This window comes from Pinus tabuliformis, chromosome 8, assembly GCF_031772625.1.
Source record: "Pinus tabuliformis cultivar Carrire ecotype Pingquan chromosome 8, CPIR1, whole genome shotgun sequence".
Taxonomy (NCBI): Eukaryota; Viridiplantae; Streptophyta; class Pinopsida; order Pinales; family Pinaceae; genus Pinus; species Pinus tabuliformis.
In genome coordinates this window covers 1,478,338,746-1,478,366,504 of record NC_142294.1, presented here as the reverse complement: position 1 = coordinate 1,478,366,504, position 27,759 = coordinate 1,478,338,746, and the positions used below count along the sequence as shown (strand labels likewise).

General features: G+C 37.5%; 1 pseudogene; it reads right to left on the bottom strand.

The window, feature by feature from the left end:
• Window positions 1-1,174: 1,174 nt before the first annotated feature.
• On the bottom strand, window positions 1,175-24,871 carry LOC149241404 (callose synthase 3 pseudogene; annotated as a pseudogene).
• Window positions 24,872-27,759: the final 2,888 nt, after the last annotated feature.

The following is a 27,759-nucleotide window of genomic DNA, read 5'->3' as shown; positions in this document are numbered from 1 at the left end:
CATTTCCTTATTTACAATTATTGACTGAGGCTCTTCCATGATTTATTTTTTAGTTGTCCATGTCCCTGTTCTTTTTCCTCTACCACTTTCGCTTGCATTAAATCTCGTTTCAATGTGACCAATTCTTGCTACCCTCTTTCCATATTGCTTTGTAAGCTTATTACCTGCTCTTTGAGGATCTTGTTTTCCTTTTCAAGCTTCTGATTGGTCCTTCAGAATTTCTGCTAACTTAAGATCATTCAATTTTCCTTTTAGCTCAATGAATTCAATTCATTTCTTCATGCTCATGAGTTCTCATACATAGAGCTCATATGACCATAACAACGGAGTGGTTGTATGTGTCCATGTTTTTTTCTTCTCTATTTGCTGGTGTAACTTTGATTTTACCCTGCATTGGACTAGACCCCTCGTGTTGATAAGACTGCCTTGTTTTTACTATTGACCACCCTCATACCTTCCTGTTCTTCTATTAATGATTGTAACTTGGTCGTAACACTTGCATTAATTTTAGTTGATTTTGGTAGTATCCAAGTAAGTTTTTTTCTTTGTGATCGTCTCCTCTTTTTGGCCTGTCTGCCCCTTAACATCCCCTCGTACTGCTTCTCATTCACAAAAATCAACTTTTCCTTTGTGTCAAATACATTGGCTTGATGCACCCCAGGAAAAAGGGGGCTCCAAGTCCCACTTACATTCTTAGTAAGAGTGTTGGGGTAGGGCTCCCTATCTCCTCTTGAGATTCAGAAAGTGTGGTTCCAGGGTGTGCACCAACCCTCCTCTGACAACCCCCTTAAAATGAAACCTTGTATTTGCATTTGGTATTTGTTTGTTGTTTCCCAACTGCTTCATATGACTTTCCCTACCTCCGAGATTCCTAGTTGCTCGTTTTCCATCAAAACCAGTGTTTTTTTTGCATTGGACTCCCCTCTCTCCATACTAATTTTTTTTTTTGCCTTTAAACTTTTCTCGTTAACAAAGGTTTAATGGGCCCGGTTTTATAAATCTCTAGATTGATGTTTTGAACTGAGGACCAAAACACACATAAAATAATATGTAAATGAGGGAAATGTGGGTCCAACCTATCCCATCAGGGTAGGAATTTCCAATCTAACCCCCGTCAAATTTGACCGCAATGGCATGCACAATTTTGGTGCTCATGTTGATTGTTTTTAATAAACTAGCAATTGCACCAAGAGGTGCAAAGGAACGTCGAAAGGAGTAGTGGGGAATATGGAAGGTAATAATCAAGCAAAAGAGGCCTGCAAGTTTGTGAAATCTGCAACAAGGCCCGTGCAGGAGGCATGAATGCAAGGAAACATGCAAACAAGTCTACTACAATTAAACTGCAGAAAACTATGAGAATAATGAGAACAAAAATGAAACCATTGAATAAAATCCCCTTTAGAATCCGGAAAATGAGCTGATAATATGCACTGAACCTTTGTCTCCCCATCACTACAGTCTTAAATACCCCTAAAACAATTGTAATGACAACCCAAGATAGTCCATATACTAGAACACTTTTGTTGCCATGTGTAATGTTTTAGTGATAAATAATTCCATATTGGTAAAGGAAAAATCTAAGTGATAGCAAAATTTCGCAAATCTGTCCCCGTAAGCCTGAATACTTGAAATGCTCATGTTCTTCATCCCACCAAGATTCTTAACTCTTTTCCTGTGGCACACCAATACATCCACGACTTTTGATCCTCTTGTTCCAATTTGTCTGGTCATCTACATTTTTGTGCCACTCAAATCTAGAAGGATTATACAAGAAAGTTGCAAATAGCTACGTCTCAACCATAAACCACATGGAAAAAGTGATTAAGAGATAGGCGAGAGTATTACGAGATGATTAGCCATAGACATTGTACATAATCAATAGAAACATCAACTCAAGGCCTTTGACAAAGTGACTGCATGAGCAAAAGTGTTAGTTATATGCAAACTTGGCATGAACGACAACAAAACTATGCTCAATAGCTTTGTATTTTTCTCCACTATGAAGGAATGTCCAACCATAATAATGTGTATTTGTGCCAAGAGAGAAAGTAAAGAAAACCGAGACCAACTACAACTGCATGACCACAAATTCACTTTATATTGTGTGGAATCAATGCGAGGGATCAAGCTCTCAAAGGTGTCTGCCCAACCTGGAATCCACCCTTTGATCATTTCTCCTGCAACAAATGAAATTTAGGTAGGAAATCTCGCGGAAACTTCCTATCCATGTATGGGGTTGGGAGGATTGGTCATCCCAGGACGCTTTGGATGATATCCCAGCCTAGGATTGGGCTTCTCCCTCCGCGTCTCACATCTTGGCTCCACCACATCTGAAAGATCAACATTGTGCATACTCCTCTCTCCAAACTTGCTGAATACCTCTTTCCCCTACCGAAAGCCTGAACACTCTTGAGCTTCTTGACAGAAGCATTTGAGTTTCTCCTTCTGCCTCTCACATCCTCACTCTGCCACATCTGCTGCAAGATCAAAATTGTGCATACTTTCCTTTGTTACTTATTTTCCCTCTCCAACCCCATTATAGGCCTCAACACTCGTGGTTATGAAAAAAAGCTTTCAACCTCCATATATAATATGCATAGGCCTCCTTAGAGACTACAACGTCCTCCCCGAGCCTAGAGTTGACTGTTTGGAAAGTAAACACCTTATCACTCATCTACGACAGTTACGCAATCCCTCTACAGTCAAGCAAGATGATGCAAAACGCCTTCCACGCATAAGTTTCTTACTCAATGAAGGAGGACGAAAACGAGGGATTCTAATTTGTTGTAATGAACAGTGTTTGCACATCGAAATCCCATAATGAAAAACGCCTTTGGCGTAAAAATGTTAATAGATGGAAAAAAATTGATATTTTAACAAATAAGGTTAATAAGTGGAAAAAATTTGGTTACTTTTGATGATGGACAATTTATATAGATCCACTAGACATTTGTTTTTATATTATTTAATTATTTTTTAAAGAGAAAAAAATAACAAAATTTCTATTAAAAAGTTGTTTACATTTACAATAATTGTCGAGATAAACCTCATATGTCTTAAATCTGCTAACATTTTTTCTGTGCTCCACAAAAATAAAACACATATCCTATTCGTCCATGAGTGTTAACACAATTGGAAAAATGTATGTTAGCAAGCCCTTGTGTATCCAAGTGGTGGGAAGTTCAACCCCCCCGAACATGTCTAACACACATCCTATTCAGAGATGTGCCTATATATCCAAAAGCATAAGTCTACATAGTTTCAAAAAATGATGTTTAATCATCTTTACAAAAAGATTCTATATAATTGGAACATTCCCTACTCTATGGAGAGCGTCATTGCAAAAATCAGAGAAACAGATCACTCGAATTATGTTGCAACCTTGTTTGGTTAAGGCATCTGCAACAATATTTTTCTCCTTGTAAATATGTTCAAAAGTTAGACCCTCAAAAACATCAATCGACATTTTAATACATTTCATCAATTTTATAAGCATGGGTAGCACAAAATTTGTTCTCCTCGGCACTCAATCGATGACCACTTTAGAGTCTCCATAGTCATCTATATGATCAATGGACAACCATTTTGCACAGTAAATAACCCCCCAAAGTGCCATGATATCAACATTATGATTTGATCTTGTCCCACCATTCCAAAAGAAATGATAATATGTACCTGGTATAATGACTATAAATGCCCCATGTCCACATGAATTATTATGATTTACCCCATCAAATAAACCTACAGGATATCTATGTCAAATATCCACATATTTAATATGTCTCATATTTCCCTTCTCCAAGTTCAGCCCAATTTCATTAAAATAGGCCACAATCTTCATACATGTCCTATTGATGTTTGTAGTAGATCCCTCAAAAATCATTGCATTTTGACACTTCCATATGCCCCAAAATATGTAAAAAGCAATAATATGCAATACTCTATAGTTCATGAACCATTCTAATAAGCAAACCTCCACAAAAGAGTGATTCCAATTGGAAAAAATATGAAGAATGTTTAGAACACCATACCAAGTAGAATATGCAAAAGGACATTCAAGGAATAGTTGTTTGACACCCTCATGTTTCTCATTACACATGGCACATCTCTGAGGTCCATTATGTCCTCTCTTACATAAATTGTCCCATGTAAGAATTATGTTCTGCCAAGTCAACCATTCGAAAAATTTGATCTCGAGAGGAAAGTTCCACTTCCATATTTTCTAAAACCAACAATGATCCCCATTTGACTGTTGTGTTGGTGAGATATAATGATATCCCTCGTTAACTGGGATCTCTCCATCTAAAGAAAATCTATCCCATGATAAAATATCATCAAGCTCTGTCATAGTTATAGTCACCAATGATAAGTTTTGAATATACTTTTCCCAAGTCTCTGTCAGGCAACCAATTAATCTAAATCCAAGCCATGTATCCAAGATGAAGACATTGTGATAGGATCTTGTGGAATATATATATATATATATATATATATATATATATATATATATATATATATATATATATATATATATATGTCCCCATATTGTGTAAATACTTGATAAGTGCAACCAAAAATGAGTGTTTCCCTAAAAATATTTTCATTGAATCCAAGCCAATCTCCACCTTTGTGCCATGATCTGTTTCCTATCTCATGTTCCCAATCAGTCAGTGCTTTATTTTCATCAAATTGTTCCATATATATGAAATCAATTTTGGAACCCACGCCCCTTATTTTATCCACTCCAAGAATGTTTGGCTTTTGAGATACTTTTCTTTAATTATTGTCTCTCATATTCCATTACCAAATAAGTCTCACCTCAGACTCTTTACCAGTAAATCCCAACCAAAATATTTTGTGCTTTTAATCCCCCAACCCTCGTCCTCCTTCTACTTTAATAACTCCTCTAGCTGCAGAAGATGAAACTTTTTGGCATCCAGGGTACCTACCGAGATAAATCTAGAAATAATTGTGTTTATTCAACTAATGATATTATTTGGTACCATATATAGCTGCATCCAGTAGACATATATACTTTGTAAATCCAGTTGGACTATGATAAATATGTCTCCCATAGTGAGCCATTTATGTGACCAAATAGATAATTTATTTTGTTGAATTTAGGATTTTGTGGTCCATATCAATATTTTTGAGAGGGTTTTCGACGGAAATCACATCATAATTCGTTTGTTGACGCATTTCGAACCAACCAGTTTGGTTCATCATCAGGACAAGTTGAAGAACCAGATCATAGCTGTAGTATAAATAGAGAGAGTAGGTTATACTGCAGCTATGATCTAGTTCTTCAACTTGTCCTGACGATGAACCACACTGGTTAGTTCGAAACGCATCGACAAACAAATTATGATGTGATTTCTGCCGAAAACCCTCTCAAAAAGATAATCGCTTCTCAAATTTATCGATCAACCATTCCCAGTGTTTTATACCATAATTATTTGGTTTAAAAAAAAACCAAGGTACTTGAAGCCCTTGTTCATAGTAGTAACCGAGATAGAAAATATCTTAGCAATCTCCCTAACCGATTCCTCATCCCGTGTCTCTGCGATAGATTTAGACTTTTTGATATAGAGACCAAACACATCACTGAAAGAAGTAATAACCTGATTGATAATATTCCATTCATAGGCATACACCTCCCCTAAGATAAGAACATCATCAACACAAATAAGATACGTGATATAAATTATTTAATTATAGCATATTATTAATTTTAAAATGAGTTTAACAATTATCAAAATTGATGCTTAGATAAATAATATTATATTAGGGGTCGCAATAGAGGGAGGGGTTATCCTTCTCCCCGATGAAATAATAGAGACTCAATATGCTTAGGGATTGGGTGTCACATCCAATAACGAAGGTGAATATCTAGCGCTTTAATAGGGATAGAAATCAGTAATAGCAAATAAAATAACCAAAATATTAATGTTTAGAGATTTAATGATTGTAATTTGTCAAGTGTGGAAAGTCAAAGGATCATAAAGCTCAGTTGTTCCTTCTATCGTTCAAAGGATAGTTTGCAATCAATGCAATTTGAGAAAATTGAATTTTTTCATGTGTATATACAATTGAATACAAAGGAAAATTTATTGGCCAATATAGGAACAACAAAAGAGCAGGGGAATTTCGAGTTAGAGCAAAGTTTGATTCTTAACTCACCCATTCCATGAACTCTAAAAAGGAACATTATGACCATAATAATGATTATAAAGGCTTCCTGCACGAAAAAAAATGAATGAGCTCTCAAGGAGGATCCAACCCAAATATTCCTCCCATCAAGCATTTGAATCTTGACTCATAATTTGGTGCTAGCACGAAAAGAATGGCGACCTATATTAATTTACAACCACACAGATCAAAGGTGATGAACCCCTATCTAAATCATCATAACATCTCGTGATCAGAGGATGCTAATTATGTGCACAAGTGGCATATGGATTTAGTACTTCCACTAGAGAACTTTTGAGGTCTAAAATGGGCCTCCTAAGAAAAATGTACAATCAAAATAAAATTTATAAGAACCAATAACATTCAAAATGATGATGTCAACCATGGGGAATGATTCACCATTTTTAGGGTTAATAGTAAAAAGATTAAAAAATAGTAAAATAATAAACTATTTTTTCAATGTGTATTTTCAACTTATCTCCCTAAGGTTTTACTCAAATTTTGAGCAAGAGTACTCATTGGATGCAAAATTTAATTCATCATCCACAGAGTAACCATATTTCATACTTTCGATGGGCCCTACTACGCTAAAAATGAGAAATGCATGAAAAAACGTGATTGCAATCACACTTTTTCATGTATTTCTCATTTTTAGTGTAGCAGGGTCCATCGAAAGTATACAACATGGGTACTCCTTGGATGAGGAATCAAATTATGCATCCAACAAGTATTCTTGCTTGAAATTTGAGTAGACCCATAGAGAGATAAGTTGAAAATATGAGTTGAAAAAGTAGTTTTTTCTTTTTTCCCTCTAAAATTTGATGATGTAATCTAATCTTATTTCATTATTTCCACTGTTATTTTATAATTTCCTTGGGAGGCCCATTTTAGACCTCAAAATTCCCCTAATGAAGACTAGAAGGAGTTTACACAAGCGAGGGGAGGCTCAACCCTGCTAACACATTCAGTTCATAACAATAAGGCATTAATACTTCTCTTCCTCCATATCATTTGATTTACATTTCAAGGAAACCATAGTGATTCAAGCATGGATTTGGAAGTTCCACAATTCAATGATCCATGGTGGTGGTTTAAAGGAAGACAAGGTTATATATGGCTCTATGTTTCTCGTTATTCCCACTCTGCATTGTTGTTAAGTCTTCACAATTGTTAACAAAGGCGGTTATTAGCTTTTGACGTTTGAAGCATGGAGCACCATAGTTCTACTATGGAAAAATTTTGGGATCAATTTCAGGAGCACAAGCATGTTAAAACAAGTATATTGTTGGCAAGATAGCTTGAATATGTTGAAGGGTTATTACACCCTCAAACAGAGGAGCTCAGCAGAGGAGGAGGAGTGGAAGACATATCAATTACTCATGGATACTAAACATGAATTATTGCATAGTAAAATGGACAATGTCAACTTGAAATATCGATTGAATTAATAAACTTGAATATTAGGGTGGCTGAGCTCGAGGGAAAATCTAGCAACAATGTTTAGTTCACTATGGAAGTGGTTAGGACGAGTGACCAACCTGTGAAGAAAAAAGCTAGAAGTGCTTGAGAGGTAGGAACGACGAGATAACGATGGGGACTTATGCTGCATGGAGAAGTTGATGAACCAAGACATTCCTCTAATAGATATTATAATAGTTTCTTAACCCTTTGATATATATATATATATATATATATATTTCTATTAGGATTTTTTTGTTGAGTATATAATATGCACTTATTTAGAATAGTTGGTAAAAATTGTCATAAGAACATATTTTCTATATTTTGGACCTCTGAATGCAACACAATTTTGGAACATGAAGAAACATGTAAGGGTTATGACCCATAATCCAAATTTCCTTTCTAATATAAATTACTAAATGTTTATTTGAAAAAATAGATGTATATATTTATATCAAAAAAATATTTATATTTATATTTTAATGGTTTTTATCAAAGTTGTTGATAAAAATTAATGGCTTTGATCACATCGGATTAAAGTTCTTCACATTTCTTCAAAGATGGATTTGCCTGATGTAGTTAAGGTAGTTGATTTTTTTCATTAAAACCAATGGTCTTGATCACATCAAATCAAATCCCTTCACATTTCCTAAAAACATGGCTTTGGTCCAATGTGATCAAGATCCTTGAATTTTCATTAAAACCAACAATCTTTCACATCATATCAAATCCATTTACATTTATGGAGAGATAATACTCTGATGTGATCAAATCCATTCGTCTTAATGAAAAAATCAAAGACCTTGATCACATCACACCAAAGCCATATCTCGAGAAATGTGAATGGCTTTGATCCAATGTGAGAGGATGTTGGTTTTATTGAAAAATCAATGATCTTGATAAACATCAAACCAAACCCATCTATCCAGAAATGTGAATGGATTTGGCCCATTATGATCAAGGTTGTTGATTTTTCATAAAAACCAACAACTTGATCAAATATAACCAAAGCCATATCTAGATAAATGTAAAGGGTTTTGATCCAATATGATTAAGGTCATTGATTTTTATGAAAATTCGAAGGCCTTGATCACATAGGAGAAATGCTTGATAAAAGTGAAGTCCTTTGAAGGCCGTTACTTTTTTATAAATCAACAAATTTAATCAAAACCATTTCCCCCCTAGGAAAAATCGTAATTTTCATTATTAAAAATTATGAAAATTACATGTTGCATAGTTCATAGTCATCATGTCAAAAACTATCCTGATTTGACATCACATATTGGCAACTACTGTCCAAAATCACCTTAACTGTTTTATACATATAAATACATCCATGTCATTACAATAGAAGAGTTCCATGTATAAAAACCAAAAAAGTTGAAGAAGCTATAAAAGTGCCAAAGTACTGTGCATGAGCCAATATCAAAATAGGATAAAACCATCACTGTGAATATATCCATTAAGAGCCAAATGAGAAAAAAATCGTGATTATTCATGTATGTCAGTGGAGACCGGTTGAGCCTAAGAAAAAGGTCAATGATAATATTGGTAGTGTTTTGAGCCATCCAGCTCTATCACATGCCAAACACCAAATTCCTATTGCGCACCCTCTTTGGATAGCTAATATGAAATATGGTTATGCTCCCTGTAAATATGATGACATGAAATGGCGTCAAAGTGAGACCTGAGAAACTTATCTTCATCCAATATACTTTTGGGTGTGTTTGTGTGGCATGTGGATTTCATTGTGAACCAGTCAACCACCACCTTTGAATCACCAAAAACCTGAAGATGTCTATTTCTCAAGAGCGAAAATAAGAATAATTTTTAGACTGAGTAACTCTACAAAGTTGTTTTTGCCTTGCCCTAGACCGACTTTCAGATTAAACTAATGTGTGTCATTTAGATGTAAGACAACTCCCCCACCGCATCGGCCTTGCCGCAAAGAGCCATGAAAATGTGCCCATGGGATGGTATGATCAATAGATTCCATGGTGACAATTCGAGGAGCGTAAGGATTTTCATCATTCGAGAGAAGATTATAAATCACAGAGATTTGATATGTTGTACATTCTGGAGAAAAAGTAGAATCATGGAAGATCATCCTATTCCGCACGATCCAAAGGCCGCAACATGTGAGTAGTGGGATCGTCCTTAACTTATTTGTTGTTGACTCGTTCCACCAATTTTCCCATGCTTGTATTAGATTTTCTCCCTGTCATTTTATGGATATGGACAACCCCTAGTAAATAAAATTTCAGACCTGACAAGATACGTGACATGATAAGAATATGTGCTCGACATATTCCTAAGATTCTCTACATAATGTGCACCATGAGGGACCACAAAAGGATCATTTTTTCAGGTTGTCTCCAATGGACAATTTATTTTCCAGAATACACCATAATAGCATCCTGGACTTTGCAGGTCCTTTCATCTTCTAGAGGTGCCTCCACCACCAAGAAAGAGAATCATGTTTTCTTAAGGCAATGGTAAAGAGATAACCATCTTTGGGAGAGTATGATCCATGTTTTGAGAGTACCCACAATAGTTCATCATCACGATCAACTAATCATATGTGTAACAAAGACATCGCCTTGGTGTACTCTCCCCAAGCATTGTGCCCTTGCTCAGGAATTTGAAGGTCAGTAGCAGATAGTCAACATTGACCCCACATATCGGATTGCACCGGATCCCCAATCTGATTCAAATATTTGATTCTATGAGAGGATAGGAATGCGACCAGATCTAGTGAGAGAATATGATAGTTGCCACAACTAGACCATGGATCAATGTTGATTTTAACATGGCTCCCAGATCCAATATGCTAGGCCAAACCTGAGGTAATGATGGGAAAAGATTTTAGAACAACTTTCCAGATAGTGGATATATTAGTTCTCAGTTTATTTGGGAGTCGGATCCAGTCTTCAGTAGATAATGGAAGAATGTATTCCTGATGCACCACATTAGTTCAAAGGTTGTGTGTCGTGAGAAATATACAACCGACCTTGGCAACTAGAGCTTGTGAGAAATAATGAATGTCTTTTAAACCCCAACCACCCCATTTTTTGGGATGGGAAATTATGTCCCATCTGACCCAGGAAAAAGTACACCCTTCCTTTTCCCCTCGCCAAAGAAAAACACAACAGAGTCTTTGTATGATGTTCAATATGCCTTTGGGAATCCAAGAAAGGGACATCCAAAAATTAGGAGTGGCTTCTAATATAAATTTGATGAGCACCATCCTGCCGGCTCTAGGCAACCACTTATGGCACCAATATTTTATTTTCCTTTCAATTTTGGCCACTAGCCACATCTAGTCTTCCTTGATATAATCGTTAGGTTTCAACTAAAATCCTAGATATTTGATCCCTTCATCAAGGGGCTTGATTTGAAAGGGAAAAATATTATGAGAATATGTAATTTCAAGTTCCAAACAATCACAACATGTAAGGGTGGATTTTTGATGATTCAAAGACATACTTGTAGCAATGCAGAATGTTTCCAGTATTGCTTTGAGTTCAACCAAATCAATGTGAGATCCATCTAGGAAGATCAATACATCATCGACGAACAAGAGGTGAGACAGGGGTGTTGCATCCCCAATACGAATCCCCTTCAGGGTACCCCGACTGATTGATCTGTTAATCAGTCCACTGAGTCCTTCAATAATTAGAAGGCAAAGTAAGGGAGACAATGGGAAACCTTGTTGAAGCCCTCTCTCAGCATGGAAGAAATTTGATGCAACACCATTGACCAAAACAACAAATGATGTTGATGTGATACATCACATGATCATGTAACAGTCCTGGTGAAAAGTTCATGTAATAAAAGTTAGTAAAGGAAAAATAAGACCATGGTTAAGGGACACGTATTCTAAGTTGAATGTTGGGCAAAGATTTCCTAGTGGGCATCACTGGATGTGTGTTTTGGCTAAGGAAAATTGGCAAAGGAATTAAAAGGCAAAAAAGCATTTTGACATATTTATTTATGAAAATAAAGGAAATTAGGAGAAAAGTAAGGTGAAAGGTCACATGTTGCATGTGAGGAGGAAATTCAAGGAAAATAATGGAAAATGAAGAAATTAGAGGCCTCATGCATAAAAAGGCTTATGAGGACTAGTTCATGGTTTTTTGTCAGTTCAACCTTTTGTTAGTTCAAGTTTGGAGCTCTCTCATTATTCTCTCTCTCTCTCACACTCTTGGTCACTTATAGTTTTCTTGGAGAACTCTAGTTTGGAGGAAGGAAAGGAAAACAAGCAAAGGAAAGGAAAAGAAAGCAAGGATCAAGGAAAGGAAAGAAGGATCAAGCAGCTTCAGCAGGAATACTTGCAGGTAACCTTTTGCATGTCTCATATCCTATTTGGTTTGGAAATGCATGGCTTTTCATGTCGGTGTATGGTTCTCTTGCTGTCAGTGGCATGGTTTTTCCGGGCTATGACATTGGATATCATCCTAGTCTAGCCTTTTTCCCAATGCCATGGTATGTTGGGATGTTTATTTAGGTTTTTTAGCTTTGGTTTGCCGAATGGATTTCAGAATCTGGGGCGAAGGTGCTCTCAGGGTTCATTCCCAAAGGCCTAGGAATCCCTTGACTGGTTTTGGTGGGATACATAGTAAAGCCTAAGGGAGAAGTCTCGGTTTAGGGCCTAGTGATCTAGGTTTGGATTGCGGTAAATCCTGAGAGACAAGGATATGGAAAAATTTCTCAAGGATAGTGATGGATTTCGGATGGCATTCTAATTTCTATTCGATTGTGATCGGAGCACCGGTTTTGGTGTGATCACGGTTTGGTGAGGGTGGAGGTGGCTTAACCTCTGGATTCCCTTGGTTGTTCTTGGATTGGTTATTCTATGAGATCCCACATTCATGCTTGGAATATGGCATGGGGGTGATTGGCTGAAAGAGAGATTTTGTTCAGCCATGTCTATGGTCAGGTAGTATGTGGAAGTCCCAAACCTGGTCAGATTTGCCTATGATTAATAAAAGCTAAGTCCTCTTACTTTTGCACTGATTTATATGTGGATTTAATGGCTATTATATCCCTAATATTTATATTATTTTATGTTGGTTATAAACATGGTTGAATGATTGGTTTATGTCATGGTTATTTCATATATTTACTTGTAACTGTTAAATGGATGGATGCAAGACCTAATTGATGATGTAGTAGTTCAATGGAGAAGGAGGTGATCCTTTTGGTTATGTTCCATAAGTTTTTTTAGTCATTTATGCTCTGTCTTGTATCCTAAACCTGTAGGTTGCATTGATGCCAAGTGTTTGACAGAATGTCAGTGCTAGTTGGGGATGCCAAGTGTTTGACAGAATGTCAATCCTTGTTGGGGATGCTCAAGCCTAGTCCTGAGGGTGATTTTTTTATTGATCAGCATTGTTATTATGTTTTTAATGAATATTGAAAGTTACAACAAGTTCTGGGTAGAGGCCGGGATTCTGGGCTAGAAAAGTGGCTTAAATCTTGGGGTTGTTGGCACATAAATGGAAATTATGGTCCACAGTCGTTGGCAGGCGGGCCTGTGAGAGCGAATTTGGGTTGTTGGTTGCTCTCTTGCCTATAGCATGATAGTGACTATGGCCTAACACCTGCAAAATAGTAATGGGATCCAGGGACAAGCTGTTTGAGTGGTTGACTTGTCTCCTGAGGGTTTTGTTGATGATGTTGGATGGTTGTATGTGATGTTTCGTCGATTTCACTTCCTTAAGGTGACATAGGAGGTTGAATATGATTGTAGTAGCATCTCTCCTCATGTTTACCCCAGTTGGCATGGTTAACTTTGGTAGACCCGGGTGGGGGTGTTACAGATTGGTATCAGAGCATGGTTATGCTCTCTTTGGGCCATATCTGGTGCTACAGATTTGGGTGAATGTGTTGGTCATGCATGCATGTCAGTTGCATGTGTGGCTCTTACACTTGTGTTCCATGTGTTCGTTGCAATGCATCATATTGATCATGGTAGTGTAAGGTTATCATCAGGAACTTGATGTCAATTTTATGGAATGCATAGTCATGAGTATATGACTGGTTATAAAATTATATGCATCTTGATTACATCCTTATAAGTGTTGGCATTATGATGCATGTGTTGTACTTGATGGCAACTCACTTGTAGAAGAACAACTCACTTATATATAACTAGATGAATCTACAGAAGAGATATCAGATGTGACAGTATACATGGGATGCAGGACAACTCAAAGGAATTAGTTCAGATGTAATGAACAATGACAACTCATTCAGATGACAGTTCTTAGTATGACAAGTTAGCTTTGCCATCAAGTCCAAAAGGGGAGATTGTTGGCATTATGATACAAGTGTTGTCCTTGATGGCAATTCACACAGATGACAGATCATAGTGCAATAGGTCAATAGCAAAGAATTGATGATCAGACTACAAAAAATGAAGAAAGAAAAGTATATACGCAGGTTCACTATATACCAAGTCATGTACACATGCAGGTTCACTATATACCAAGTCGCGTATATATGCAGGTTCGCTATATACCAAGTAGTGTATACACGCAGGATCACTATATAAAAAGGCGCATATATTGTACACACGCACTATCATGCAAGGAAAGGCGTGTACATGTCAGAAATCTAAGTTTTGGGTCTGTGGTATTTGGTCCATGGTATTTTGGTATTTGGTCCTTGGTATTGCGTCCGAAGTGTTGAACCCAGGTATTGGGTCCCTAGTATTGGTTCTAAATGGTTTTGGACCATGGTATTGAGTAAGGCCTAGGACTATAAAAGGAGAAGAAGATCATTAGGCAAAGGTATTCAAAAAACCTTGAATATCTGATGAACTATGAGATCCAATATGCAGGTTATGGGTTCATGATGCTTTGCTTGATCTAAGCTAAGGAGGAATCTCAGTGGTTGATGGAGAACAAGATCTAAGGATAAATCGGGATCTAATGGATTTGAATGAATCATCTCTATACAGTTTGATCATGCTTATTCTAGATCTGTATACTGACGCATGTAATGTTCTGTAAATATTATGATCTGGGTATAACTCAAGTTTGGAATAGCTGCAAATCATGAATGAATATTTACAGAAGTATATGCTAGTTGACTTTGATAAAAGCGCGTACATACGCAGGTTAGATACATCTAAATAGCGTATACCATATAAACTATGATGTTTGAAGTTACAGGTGGTTCTGGTTGATGATGCAAAGTCTGAGTTCTGGTGACTGTTTACTGGTGTCAGTATTCTGCATATTTATATTGGTTGAATGGGTTTAGCTTCAGTGTTGATGGAAGAGATCTAATCATAATGACTTATCTTTATGTGATTTGATGAACTAGATCTGGTTGCTAACACACGTATTATCCTTGTATATGTAATGATCTGGGTATGTCTGAAGTCAGGAAGTGCAGCAAAGTTATAAGTAAGTATTTGATGACATATACGTTGGTTCGCTTTGGTGAAGTTGCGTATACATGCTGGTTCGGCTCTTCCAAGTAGCGTATGCACTCTGATGCATGATTTTTGATGATATAGTTAGATCTGAACATTGTTGCAGAGTTCTGTGTTCTGCTCTGTGTTCTGGTGACTGCAATTTGTTGACAGGGTTTCAGTGATTCAGTATTGGGTGATTCAGAGATTGATGATGCTAGTGTTGATTGATTGTGTGCTTCAATGATATTGATGGGTCCAGTATGAAAATTGGATGAAACGTGGCCTTCAGATTATGATGTTGTGTTCCATGAGTATCCAGTCTGAAAATTTATGAAACGTGGTACCTGGAGGAAGAAAGAGAAGGTTGTAGCCTTCTGTAGGTCAGCACCTATGTACTAGTACATCAGCTAGTACAAGAGCTAAGGGGGTTGTAGCTCCCTTCCAGGAGAAGCTGGAGAACAAGAGAAGGTAGTAGCCTTCTACAGGTAGAAGCCTATGTACTGGTATAAGACTGCACCAGTACATAAATATTGTAAAATGAAGTTTCTTATTAAAAGAAGATAGAAACGAATTGCAGCAGGTGGTTTTCACCCACATTGGGTTTCCACCTTATATCATGGTGTTCATGTGTGCTTCTTGTGTGTGATGATCTATTTTGTTTACTGTTCATATGATTAATGAAGTTCGGATGCACTAATTAAAGATCAACATTTAATGAATTAACTGAATCATAAGTTTACTGGATATACGCTAGTTGCATTAGACACAGTTGCGTGTACATGTGGGTTCCCTTAACTGAAGTAGCGTATATGAATCTAAGTATGGAAATGAAAAGTGTTTGATTTGATAATATTGATTCACCCCCCCCCCCCCCCAGTATTATTTCCAACAATTGGTATCAGAGCAGGTCCTTTGGTAGAAGCTTGATCGCTTGAAGGAGATCCGTAGAACAATGGGAAAGAAGCTTAAGAAGAAAGCACCTAAGAAGAAGAATACATCTCAAAGGAACTATGACAGTGGGAGAATCGATTGGGGAATATGTGGAAGAAACACTTCAGAATGAAGATGAACAAGCAAAAGAACTATCAGGTATGAATTTGTCATCCTTTGGTGATACATTTCTCTATCCATTTGAAGATGATGAAAGTGATAGCAAAACAACTGAATTTGCTCTTATGGGTGAGCAAGAAAGATATCAAATAGAGGCAGAATTTAAAAGGCTTACAGACAAAATTAGAGATCAACAAGATCTATTGAACAAAAGGGAATGTTCCTTCAAAGAAGAAGCTACCAAACTAAAAGCTCAACTAGAGGAAGGAAACAAGATAAGGAAGTTATTCAAGGACAAGGAAGATCAATGTCAAAAGTTGCAGGATGAAGTGACATCATTAAGAAATGAATTCAATGAAAGGAGCACAACAATCAAGAAACTCAGAGATAGATCCAATTACTATGAAAATCTTGAAGCCAAGATCCTCTCGCTAAAAGAAGACCTTGAAGAATCTAATAAGCAGAATAAAGAACTACTCCAATCTCTTGAAAACCAAGAAAACGAAGTTCTTGAATTAAGACATTATTTGAAAGAAGGAAGAAAAACTGAAGGAATCATGAAGAAGCAGTATCTTGAAAAGGAAGAGCATCATCAGGTTGAGGTAAATATTCTAAAAGATAAATTAGAAGAAAAGGATAAGCTTTTACGATTTCAAGATAGTACTAAGATCTTGGATGATATTCTTAGTAGTCAAAGGTCTCTTCCTATAAAAACTGGTCTTGGTTTTCATGAATCTGTAGAAGGAGAATATAGTTCACAAAGTAAGACAAGGGACTCTAATGCAAAATCTGAAATGCTCAACAAGGAGATGAGAGGTCAATCCCATCAACAACCAAGGAAAGAAATTCTTCAAAGAAATTCTTTTATTCCTAACTATGGAAGTAATAGTCGATTAATTCCTCAAACGAATAATGTTGAATGTTATGTATTTCATAATTTTGGACATGTTGCAACTAGATGCAGAAGTAGAATGGTTCAAGACCATCACACAGAAAGCTCATCTCGTTCCAGGTATTTTAAGGGATATTGTTTTTCTTGCAATATGTTTGGTCACAAAGTTGTTGATTGCTACAGAAGGAATATGAAACATATGAGATGTTATGCATGTAACAAGCTTGGACATATAGCTAAGGAATGCAGGAACAAAGTACGGGCACCATACCGAAAGGAGAAAACATCATCACACTTGAAGATATGGAAGAAGAAGGAAGTACAATCAGGAAAATGTGGCACTGCACAATGTACAGGCATAACAGACTCAGAGGGAACTGAAAGTGTGAAACTTCAGTCTTCTAAATCTCATACACAAGTTTCATGAAGAAAAGTCCCGTATATACGCAAGTTAGACACTTCACAGTCGCATATATGTTAGTTTGACGAAAAGCAGTGGGACAGACTCAGGAAAAACGGTCTGATATGATTCAATCCATTATTTGCTCTGTTTGATAATGGTTACAATATTCTGATGATGTGTCGAAATGTCTTGATACTTTTAAGATGTTTAAAAGTGTTTTGATCCTAAATTAATGATGATGATGTTGTTTGGTCAATTTAGTGTGTTCTAAATTGCTATTTAAAATGTCAATCCGGGGTTCGTAAACTGACGAAGTGAAGTGTACTATATGTACTAGATAACCATTTCCTTAGTCTTTTGCCGTTTTTGAGTTCTTTTTGGTTGTTTATGGATTTATCTTTCCCTAATGCGTGATGGAGAAAATGAAAGTTAAGTATGAAATATGGATGGATGGTGATGGTGATTTCTACAGTGATTTTTCAAAACTTAAAAGTGCTCAAAAAGAAAGCTTTAAAACAACTGTAATGAAATCAATTCTTAAGAAAAACAGTGAACTAGTGACAATGGCCCAATATCCTTGCTGCTGAATGAAAAGAAAGTAAAAACTGAACTTAAAGCAACTCAAAGTAAAGCAACTAATTCACACTACTTTAACTCTTCTGATCCTTTACCCTTCAGCTCAATCTACCTTGTGGGAAGCAATCATGAACAAGTCAAGCAATATGATATCTAAATGGCAAGAAATTAAATTGCAGAAAAGAAACTAGTCACACTACTTCAACTCTTCTGATCCTTTACCCTTCAGCTCAATCTACCTTGTGGGAAGCAATCATGAATAAGTTTAAGCAATATGATAACTAAATTGCAAGAAATTAAATTGCAGAAAGGAAACTAATCACACTACTTTAACTCTTCTGATCCTTTACCCTTCAGCTCAATCTACCTTGTGGGAAGCAATCATGAATAAGTTTAAGCAATATGATAACTAAATCACACTACAATAAGTAATATTCTGATTTCTTACTAATAGAGTCACTTGACTATAGAAAGAAACCATAAACTGATGAGTAGTATGATGTCTAAATAACAGAAAAATAAATAAGCAAATCACAACTTGAAAAAGGACAGTGCTGGAATTAAACTTCAGAAAATGAAAGTTAGCAGGAAGGACAAGATGATCTCATATGCCAATAGTTATCAAAAAGATGAAAATTTTCCCGGGCTGCCTAAGAAAACCTACAGAAAAACATTGATCAGCTGACAGCTACAAGAAAGCAGAAGTGAAAATATAAATAGCAGTGAATTAAGAAGCATCAAAACAACGTGTTATGTACAGACTAATGATTATGAAAACAGAAACGTAAGGAAATCAAATAACAACTATACAGGGCTTTAGTGCGCAGGGGCCCTCTGCCACCTCAGCCAGTCAATGAACAGTCACAAGAACGAGCTCAGCAAAGTAGTCTTCTCATGTATTAAAGCAACAACATATATAAAGCAAAGTACAGTGGGGTGATAACAACAACAGTTCAGAAATTACATATCAAAAAGCTCTTCCACAGCGTTCATCAACGCATTATTTATAATGAAAAAGTGCTGAAACTAACTAACTGAATCCTACGCTATTGACTGTGTTGCCAAAGACACGTAGATCTCCTCAGCCGAGATCTAGCGTAACTGTCATCATGTCTATTAAATCTTCGGAGTGGTAGCTGTTGGATTCAGGTTACGGGGATGATCTCCAGGTGTGTCGGTGTCTTCGTGGGCTAAGGATTGTGCCACGTAAACGTTCACGTGCTCAAAACAGAGACGTGCCACCGCTGAATTCCTTGGTTGGCTTTGCCTTTGACCCTTGTTGACCGTGACCTTCCATGGATGATTTGGCTGATTTGAAGGGACACGTTCCATGTACCCGTCACCTGTAGCTTGCCCATGTGGCTCGTTTCTTCATAGGACACCTATAGCACAACTTTTAACAAAATAGCTGCAGAATCCTGTGCTGGCTGCGGAAACCTGTGCTGGCTGCGGAAACTGACAAGTTTCCGCAGCTGCATGAACAAAAACTAAACCAAACAACAGTCATAAGCATAGTCAGAAAACCATGTAAAAAGCTCTTTTTAGACTATAATGCAATGATTTAACAGCTGGGTGGATGAAGTAAGTGGAAAAAGAAGGCTGAGAGGGTGTATAGGAAGGTGCAGGTTTGAGGCTCAACAGATGCCTTGATACTTCTTGCTGATAAATGCATGATCAGATCTGACAGTAAGCAAGATGGCACAAGTTCAGGGGGAGCATATGCCTTTAATAATGCATTGTTGGCATTATGGTTAGTAGTCCTTGGTGATAATGCTTATATGGCTAAATAATACATCTTGCTATGGTTATGAGTAGTCCATGACAAAGTCTCAGATGATTCTTGGGGTTACATAGTTGGTGTTCAGATCAGATTTGTGGATACATATATGGTGATCTTCATAAGGATAAGGAGAAGTACAAAAGCTTGAATACACAATTTCATTACTTGATGATGAGTCACTCATATGCTGCTGTCGACATATAATACAGTTATGATGCAGATGTTCCAAAATGATGATACTTGGATGATATATAAGATCATTCAGATCTTGATGTTGATGAGATGGCTATGGCGTTTTTCACATATGATATAATGTGAATGATTCGGTTGCTGGTCTAGATGTTGGTGACAGATGCTTATGGAGAAAATCATACAATGTGTATGATAGTTGCTAATGACTATCATGGTCTTATTTAGGTGTTTGGTCTCTGTTATAAATGTCATGTAAAGGTCATATCAAGACTCTTGATGTAATAGTTTGTCTCTATCTATTGTAGTCATTTGATGAATCCCTTTTGGTCATATGTTGTAATTTGTACCCCCACTATGCATGGGAAGGATGATGTAATATTTCAGTCATGTATAAACATTTGATATCTAGTGTATCCCCACTTGGTTGGGTGGATAAGTCAATATTGATATATCCCCACTTGGTTGGAAGATAGATGTATGTATGAGTCTTTGGTGATAGGAAGGTCACTTATGATGTATAGAGTCATGTTCTTTCTTGTAGAACATCTTTTTGCAGACCTTGCTTACAGTCAAGGGGAGCATGAACAACACACTTCAGCAGAGCAGAGATTTCAGCATGTACTCAGAGGGAGCATGGACAGATTGGTACACCTTGGCATATACAAAGGGGGAGCTCAATCAGAGATTTTAGCATGTACTCAGGGGGAGTATGGACAGCGGAATATATATCAAGGAAGAGAATATCTTGGTTCGCCCTTTGCCCTTGATGTCAAAGGGGGAGAGTGACTTGGTATGGTTGTTGCCATCAAGTCCAAAGGGGGAGATTGTTGGCATTATGATGCATGTGTTGTACTTGATGGCAACCCACTCGTCTCATTTATATATAACTAGATGAATCTACAAAAGAGATATCAGATGTGACATAATACATGGGATGCAGAACAGCTCAAAGGAATCAGTGCAGATGTAATGAACAATGACAACTCATTAAGATGACAGTTCTCAGTATGACAAGTTAGCTTTGCCATCAAGTCCAAAGGGGGAGATTGTTGGCATTATGATACAAGTGTTGTCCTTGATGGAAACTCACACAGATGACAGATCATAGTGCAACAGGTCAGTAGCAAAGAATTGATGATCAAACTACAAAGAATGAAGAAAGAAAAGTATATACGCAGGTTCACTATATACCAAGTCGTGTACACACGCAGGTTCACTATATACCAAGTCACGTATATACGCAGGTTCGCTATATACCAAGTAGTGTATACACGCATGATCACTATATACAAAGGCGCATATATTGTACACATGCACTTTCATGCAAGCAAAGGCGCGTACATGTCGAAAATCTAAGTTTTGGGTCCGTGGTATTTGGTCCATGGTATTTTGGTATTTGGTCCTTGGTATTGCGTCCGAAGTGTTGAACCCAGGTATTGGGTCCCTAGTATTGGTTCTAAATGGTTTTGGACCATGGTATTGAGTAAGGCCTAAGACAATAAAAGGAGAAGAAGATCATTAGGCAAAGGTATTCAAAAAATCTTGAATATCTGATGAAGTATGAGATCCAGTATGCAGGTTATGGGTTCATGATGCTTTGCTTGATCTGAGCTAAGCAGGAATCTCAGCGATTGATGGAGAACAAGATCTAAGGATAGATCAGGATCTAATGGCTTGGAATGAATCATCTCTATATGGTTTGATCATGCTTATTCTAGATCTGTATACTGACGCATGTAATGTTCTGTAAATATTATGATTTGGGTATAACTCAAGTTTGGAATAACTGCAAATCATGAATGAATATTTACAGAAGTATACGATGGTTGACTTTGATAAAAGCGCGTACATACGCAGGTTAGATACATCTAAATAGCGTATACCATATAAACTATGATGTTTGAAGTTACAGGTGGTTCTGGTTGATGATGAAAAGTCTGAGTTCTGGTGACTGTTTACTGGTGTCAGTGTTCTGCATATTTAGATTGGTTGAATGGGTTTAGCTTCAGTGTTGATGGAAGAGATCTAATCATAATGACTTATCTTTATGTGATCTGATGAACTAGATCTGGTTGCTAACACATGTATTATCCTTGTATATGTAATGATCTGGGTATGTCTAAAGTCAGGAAGTGCAACAAAGTTATAAGTATTTGATGACATATACGCTGGTTCGCTTTGGTGAAGTTGCGTATACATGCTGGTTCGGCTCTTCCAAGTAGCGTATGCACTCTGATGCATGATTTTTGATGATATAGTTAGATCTGAACATTGTTGCAGAGTTCTGTGTTCTGCTCTGTGTTCTGTTGACTACAGTTTGTTGACAGGGTTTCAGTGATTCAGTATTGGGTGATTCAGAGATTGATGATGCTAGTGTTGATTGATTGTGTGCTTCAATGATATTGATGGGTCCAGTATGAAAATTGGATTAAACGTGGCCTTCAGATTATGATGTTGTGTTCCATGAGTATCCAGTCTGAAAATTTATGAAATGTGGTACCTGGAGGAAGAAAGAGAAGGTGGTAGCCTTCTGTAGGTCAGCACCTACGTACTAGTACATTAGCTAGTACAAGAGCTAAGAGGGTTGTAGCTCCCTTCAAAGAGAAGCTGGAGAACGAGAGAAGGTAGTAGCCTTCTGCAGGTAGAAGCCTGCATACTGGTATAAGACTGCACCAGTACAGAAATATTATAAAAGGAAGTTTCTTATTAAAAGAAGATAGAGACGAATTGCAGCAGGTGGTTTTCACCCGCATTGGGTTTCCACCTTATATCATGGTGTTCATGTGTGCTTCTTGTGTGTGATGATATGTTTTGTTTACCATTCATATGATTAATGAAGTTCTGATGCACTAATTAAAGATCAACATTTAATGAATTAACTAAATCATAAGTTCACTGGATATACGCTAGTTGCATTAAACACAGTTGCGTGTACACGCGGGTTCCCTTAACTGAAGTAGCGTATATGAATCTGAGTATGGAAATGAAAAGTGCTTGATTTGATAATATTGATTCACCCCCCCCCCCCCCCCAGTATTATTTCCAACAATAAGTTGGGTTGCATTCTTGGTTATTTCATTACATGCATCAGTCTTGTAGGTTGATTACAAGAATTGATCACTTATGCTTGACTACATGCAGTTAGGCGTATGTGTAGTTGATTAGGCATTGCATATACAGGTGGATAGTTGCATGGAAATGTGTATACTGGAGTAATGTTTGTTGTCATGCATGAGGTCATAGCATGCATTGTTGATATGGACTTGCATTGATGACTGGACCCTAGTTAGTATGATGGTTATGCGTTGATGCACTTATTGATATATGTTTATATGTTATTATGGTTATGTTGTACATGCATCACACTAATTTGATGATATTACAAAAAATGTATCCTCCTCGAGTTATGCTAAGGTACATTGATTTATGGTGATTTGGTTTAGCTGACATAGTATGCCTTACAGGAAAGAGATTAGATGGCTAGCAAGGTGGTAAACTACATAGAATCTCTGTTAAGATTAGGTATGTTCTATGCTAGAGCAATTTATTTAAATTTTCATAGTTAGCAATCACATCGGCATTACGATAAACTGCAGATAGAACATAAATATAAGACGCAGAAGACAAGCCAAGACAAGAGGACACAAGATATGGCGCGCGCCAGGGACAAACCCCACAATGTGTGGGGAAACCCTTTGGTCAAATCTTCTTTTATCTTCAAAGTTCAGCAGAGAAGGAGAGAGAGAGAGAGTACATTTACAACAGAAGTCAATACTTGACTTATCTAGAACTAGCATAGATCATTTCGTATCATGATGAGATCAGTTGAAGACATTCTGCTTCAACTGATTCTCAAGGTGACTCCTTCACCTATCATCGTGCTGCATCTCGTCCATTTGCTACACCACTGCATGCTGCACTAATCATGATTATCATCATGTTAACCATGTCCATGATCTTATCCATCATCATGCTTCATGTTGCCCATGCTGCCCATGATCTCATCATGCTTCATGCTGCCCATGCATCATCATACTCCATGCTACCCATGCATCAAATCAAGCTTCATGTTGCCCATGCATCATATCAAGTTTCATGTTGCCCATGCATCATATCAACACTGCTTAGCGAATATATACCCATGATTGCCCAACGTGACTGCCCAACATATATACAGTCATGAAGTCCACCTGTGTATATATATTCATGAAGTCCCCTGTGTGTATATATATCCATGAATCCACCTGTGTATATGTATTCATGAAGTCACCTGCGTGTATATATTCATGAATCCACCTGTGTATATATATTCATGAAGTCACCTGTGTGTATATATATATCGAAGAATCCACCTGCGTAGATGAGGGATGTTGATTTACCTTAAACCATGCTGCCAGCTCCTGCGTATATATATCTATCTCCATTGTGTTGCCAGATCTAGGGCCTGCGTGTTAACAACGTTCCATGTATACCATGAGTCGGTGACCATTGTACAGCATTTACAACTTTTGTATGACCCGTTAGACTTACTGAAAGTCCTTTTGGAATCCTGCTAGGTTGTGCATCACCAGCTCCACAACCGGTCAGTTGTGCTAGTATACGAGAGGGCAACGTTGAATCGGAAATGCTGCCAAGAACAGGTGATGGGTTGAGCATGGATGGAATATTATGAGATGTTTGCGCTGCTTGCTCTCGCTCTCGCTCTCTCTTTGAGACATAGCGCCCACACGCAGCAGGAGGAGGAATACTTGTTGAAGATGGAGTAGAAAAGACAATCGGATTACTTTCGCTCCATATTTTTCTCCTCTTCTCGCATCCCTTTGCTGACGGCGACGTTGATGGCTTACGACCATGATCGCGTTCACTTTCATTGTCAGATTCATATGTAGACAACAAATCCATCGCCTATAGTAACGTCAACTCCATAGCCTTAAAAAGATTGAGGACGATGAACAAGGGAGATTCAATAAATCAATAGAGGAGCATGAGCGGGAGAGGGTTACTTGGCATGATACAAAACCGCTATCATTGTCAGTACAGAACTGGGTATACCATCACATCATAATTTTCAATCCGAGTCGACAACTGAGTTGCAGCAGCAGCGAGTTCGTTCGTTTCCTGAAAATTGAATGTGTCATGACCTGTGTATTAATCTCTCTGCCCTGCATATAAATGACTTTACAGATCCGAGAACATTACATCCTCTATAGACTATGGTTTGATGACTGAGGCACCCTTGATAGTGTATAACAACGTTTTACCATGACTGCGTTGTACTGCAGCTAGGGCATTTTCATAAGGCCAACATATCACTCTTGGTGTATCACTCCTCCAAAAACCCAAGACGTGGAGAGGAGGAGATCACTCAAGAATATGTCCAAATGAGATCGAATACTCTTTTATTTATACTAATGCGTAGATGGTGAATAGACACGACGATTGGGCTTCTAGAGCCTACATAAGTGCTAGTCGGCTTGATAATAATTACATAAACAAAATAAATTCATATCTCCATAAATACTTATCAGAATCGGATGATCTTTGGATCAATCCTACACCTCTCGACGAGAGGGATCCAATAAAAATATCAGCTACCAGAAATAAGCTAACCCACATGGAGTTTGGCCCTAGTTGCCAATTTAACAATCTCCCTATGCATCAGATGGGCAGCGTGATGTGGGGTAATCTTCTGACTTGCCAGACATTGAGAAGCCTGAAAGAAGAGATAAGGAGTTGTAAAGCAGAAAATGACAACATTATGCAGGCACAAGAGAAACAAGCAGAGGTGAATGCGATACTACTTCAGAGTTTGTCAAATTTGGAGTGATAGGGACCTTTTCGGATCAACCATGGACATGAGGACAGAACTAATGGGGCATATGGCAGCAACTCTCATAGTAGACATAGGTAAGATAGATTTGACACTATCAGATATGGTAGGATGTTGTACACTCTGGATAGGAGGGGTGATAGACACAGGTATTACTCTAGGTATGGTTCTGATAGACATCATGATCATCATCATTATCATCCGTACAAAAGGAATGATAGAGGATACTTTCCGAATGAGTTCAATAAGGAAAATCCACCTACCTTTGATGGAGAGATGAAGAAATCAAAATATGCGGAGGTTTGGTTGCTTGGCATGAGGAAATTATTTAGATTGCATGATTACTCATAAAACATGAAAGCAATGATAACACTTTTCAGTCTCAAAAGTAAAGCGAATATTTGGTGGGAAGACGTGAATAATGTGAAGGAAATACATGAGGATAATTTGACTTGGCATGTGTTTGAAAGGCTCTTCAAGAAGAAGTACCTGTCTGAGAGGTATTATGATGATAGAGCTAAGGAGTTTTATGAGTTGCAAATGGGTTCTATGACAAATGATGAGTATACTAGAATTTTTGGAGCTGTTGAGATATGTGCCTTACCTCAGAGAAGATAAGGCCAAGGTTTAGATATTCATAAGTGGATTTCCAACTACATACAGAGACCGGATTGAGTTCGATGAGCCTAGATCATTGAAGGAGGCCATCCAAAAGTTGAAGTATTGTTATGACTAGACGAAGCACAAAGTTGAGCCAAAACATGGCTTGAAGAGAAACGACAAAGCTAAAGGAAAATGGCGCCCCAAGTTGATACACCAGGTCTGATGTATCCTTTGTCCAACATTTCCTGGCGTATCCTTGATGTGTACCTGATGGTATCCCGATCTCAAGTTGAAGGGAGAAGAATTGTTCTCTAAGATCGACTTGAGATCGGGATACCATCAGGTACACATCAAGGAAGAGGATATCTTCAAGACTGCATTCAGGACGAGTTATGGGCATTATGAGTTTTTGTTGTTCCATTTGGATTAACTAATGCTCTAGCTACATTCATGTGTTTGATGAATAGTGTGGTGCATCCTCATTTGGACAAGTTTGTTATTGTATTCATTGATGACATACTGGTATATTCTAAAAATGAGGAAGAACATATTGAACATTTAGAAACAATGTTGAGATTGCTAAGAGAGCATCAGTTGCATGCTAACTTAGCAGGTGCAGCTTATTTCAAGCTGAGGTATAGTACTTGGGACATGTTGTCTCCAAGGAAGGCATAACTGTAGATCCAGAAAAGATAAGGGCCATCATGGAATGGACAAGTCCTAAGAATGTGGATGAGGTGAGATCATTCATGGGATTGGCAGGTTACTACAAGAGGTCCATGAAGAAATTCTCATGCATTGCATATCCTATCACATCATTGCAGCAAAAAGGTAAGAAGTTTGAATGGACGGTGGAATGTGAAGACAGTTTTGAACAACTTAAGCAGTTGTTGACACATGCACCAATTCTAAAGATTGTGGATCAGGACATGGATTTTGTAGTGTATACAAAAGCTTGCAAGAGGGGACTTGGTGGAGTTCTCATGTGAGAAGGATAGGTAGTGTGCTATGAGTCACTAAAACTGAATGAGCATGAACAGAACTATCCAACGCATGATCTTGATCTAGCACGCTTATAGATGCATTGAAGATGTGGAGATATTATCTTTTGGGAAAGAGTTTTACATTGATTAGGAATCACAATGAGTTGAGGTATTTGTTTTACCATCCAAATCTAAATGCCAGGCAATCTAGATGGTTGACTACCCTTAGTGAGTTTGACTTCATGATCATATACATCAAAGGGAAGGAGAACCGGGTTGTAAATGCTCTTAGCAAGAAGGTACAAGTAAATCATACAACATCTATAAGATCCTATGGGACAGAGTTACATGATAAGATCTTGTAGGCAGGACAA